General features: G+C 39.4%; 1 pseudogene; it reads right to left on the bottom strand.

Moving 5' to 3' along the window:
• Positions 1 to 2,146: 2,146 nt before the first annotated feature.
• On the bottom strand, positions 2,147 to 2,401 carry LOC110207685 (NADH dehydrogenase [ubiquinone] 1 alpha subcomplex subunit 3 pseudogene; annotated as a pseudogene).
• Between the last annotated feature and the right edge of the window lie 425 nt (positions 2,402 to 2,826).

Here is a 2,826-nt window from a genome sequence, read left to right as displayed (position 1 = left end):
ACCATCCAAACTCCAACATCCCTCTGGTTATAGATATATGTACCCAAGTAACAGGCTTACTAAAGAGTCTCAGCTGTACCCATATTTGCCATACTCAGACAGTATCTGGGCTATTGCGTTTCAATTCCCAAGTTGTAGTCACTGGACATAGTGGACCTACTAATTCTTCTACAATCTCTGAACTTAATTCAATTCAATTAATGTGTATTAAGTGATTATGATGTCTAACATGGTCTTTGCCCTCAGAGAGCTTGAATTCTATTGGGTTGCTTTATTCCAATTTTCCTGAAATTTCTGGACTCATTTCAAAACTCTGCTTCAGTTCCAGTTCTTTGTATCAAGTCTCCAAATATATTGATATTTGACTTCTTAATTCCTGCTTTTGTTGCTTTCCTTGCTATGGCAACCCCACTCTCTCTGATACTCTGGTTTGTCTCTGGGTGCAGACTCTAATTACCACTTCTTTCTTCCTGTGATTCTGATGGCTGGCATCTCTAATCACCCTCCCCTTCCTCCCAGACCAATGAAAGGTCAGCTATTAGATAGTACAAAAAAAATCCTTGTGGCATTTATTTAAATTCAAGCAACTTTCTAACTGCCTCCGAGGATAATGAGTTCCTTATTATTGTAAGTCTTGAAGCAGGTGTTTGGCAACCACTTATAGAGGATAATGGAAATTAGATTCACACTTTGGGTAAGAGTTCGACCAGATAAACTCTAAAGTCCCTTCAAATTCTAAACTTTGACTAGGGGGAATCAGCCTGATGCAATTAAGAAAAAAAAATAGTCTTGTAATCATGAAAATTAGTGTTCTGTCCATTATATGCAGTATAAAGGTCTAACTCTGTCATGATTATGTAGCCTTGGTCAAGTCTTTGAGTTTCAGTTTTTTCATCTTTACAAAAAGAAGGTTGGATAAGATGCTTTCTGAAGTCTCTTATAGGCTATGAATCACAATGCCTTGAGTACTCACTTTCTGTTAGGCACTATATTAGGTGCCTTGGGGATATGAAGAAATAAACCTAGTTCCTTCCCTCCAATAGCTTGCAATCTAATTTACCAGATAACATACAAACACTTGAGCAATTACACAACAACACAAGAATCAATGCTGACATCTTCTGATGTCAACTAAAGAAAAGCTCTCAGGAGGCACATGATTAATTACTAAATGGATGTAGCACATTACACAAACTCTGCATTTTGTTCAAGAACAAAATACTTTAAAGATATTATTAATAGCACCCAGGAGAATGACTAATTGCCTAAAAGAGCCTCTTTGGTTTATCTTACTAAATAAGTTGGCATTCATTTAGCACCTCAATTCTCTGTTATCTCAAAGCTCCAGTAACATTCTTTACTGATAATCACATAAATGACAATAAATATAAAAATGAATGAATTAATGAATGAATTCCAATTACTTTGCCCTGAGGGTGATCAGAAATGGGGTGCAATGAGAACAAAAACTTTAATTCATTTTTAGAATGACACTTAGTTCTTTAGTACTAAATTTCTTGAATATTTAGAATCAATCAACAAATATCTATTAAATACTTCCGTTATATTAGGCTCTGTACTAACAAACACTTCTTACTTGGCCATTGACATATCATCACATTGCCTATGACTCCATTGATCAACCAACTACCACCCAGAAGACAAGCAAGCCATCCCAACTGAAATAGCAAGACATACTGAGGAAAAGATAGGAGATTGAGTATATCAGGCAAGTCAAGACACTGCCATTATCATCACTTCAACAACTACCTCCTCTCTGATCCACATGATCCCCATGAAGAAACCCTTGTACCCTGAACCAAAGAGGTCTAGGAATAGCAATTCCCTCAGACTACCAGTTCTACTTCCAGCCCATGACATTCAGCCATCATGGATGACAACAAAGCCTGTGGAATGCCTACCTTCCTCATCACCAACAACAATATAAAGCCAGTAATCAACTACCACCAATGGCCGAGTGAGCCCAAGAACCCTGGGAATGGTATTGTTCCCCAGATGACTAGTTCTGTTTTCAGCTTAGCTTCTGTACCCATTGTCTTGAGAATTAACCTCTCTATGGAGATGTGACCTGGCAATTTTTTTTTTAAGACAAGGACATTTACTTGGGGAGGAGCATATGGAGGATTCATAGATTCTTCAGCCACTGGAGAGAAGAACCCTGGAGATCCCGAGGATGGCTGGGGATGTCAGGCATGTTGCCATCATCTGGAACAGGAACAGGATGGTTATAAGAGGTAGCTCAGTTGATCACGCCTGTGTACTTGGTATAGAGGCTTCAGGGAGGTATGAGTAGAGCCAAGGTGCCAATAGCAAAGGACACAGTCAGCACCAGCTCCTTGGCCCAGTTCTCCTTCAGGAACCAGTCCAGTCTGCCCACCATGTTGGCCTCTTTCCCCGTCACCGCCTGGCAAATGTTTTTGTAGGTACATAAGTTCCTACCTCCCTTCCCACTCCCCTCCTCTCTCTGTCCCTCTGTGTCACTCTCTGTGTTTGTGTCTCTGTTTCTGTGTCTCTGTGTCTCTGTCTCTCTTTTCTTCTCTCTCTCATACACACACTTAGCCCAGAGCTTTCTCACAGAGTAGGTGATTGAATCTTATTCATTCATTCATTCATTTATTCATGATCCTTCAACCAGTGGAAAAATCCCATCACTAGAAAATTTCACTCAGAAGTAAGTGTGGTACAGAGAAAATAAATTGATGGATCAATTAGTGAATGAAAAAGCATTTAAATGCTTAAAATGGACAAAGCACTAGCTTAAGCAATGGGGATACGAAGTGGAAACAGTCCTTTCATTCATGGAGC

Source organism: Phascolarctos cinereus, unplaced genomic scaffold (genome assembly GCF_003287225.1).
Source record: "Phascolarctos cinereus isolate Bilbo 61053 unplaced genomic scaffold, phaCin_HiC Scaffold_2;HRSCAF=192, whole genome shotgun sequence".
Lineage (NCBI taxonomy): Eukaryota > Metazoa > Chordata > Mammalia > Diprotodontia > Phascolarctidae > Phascolarctos > Phascolarctos cinereus.
This window is presented reverse-complemented; position numbering and strand designations above follow the sequence as displayed.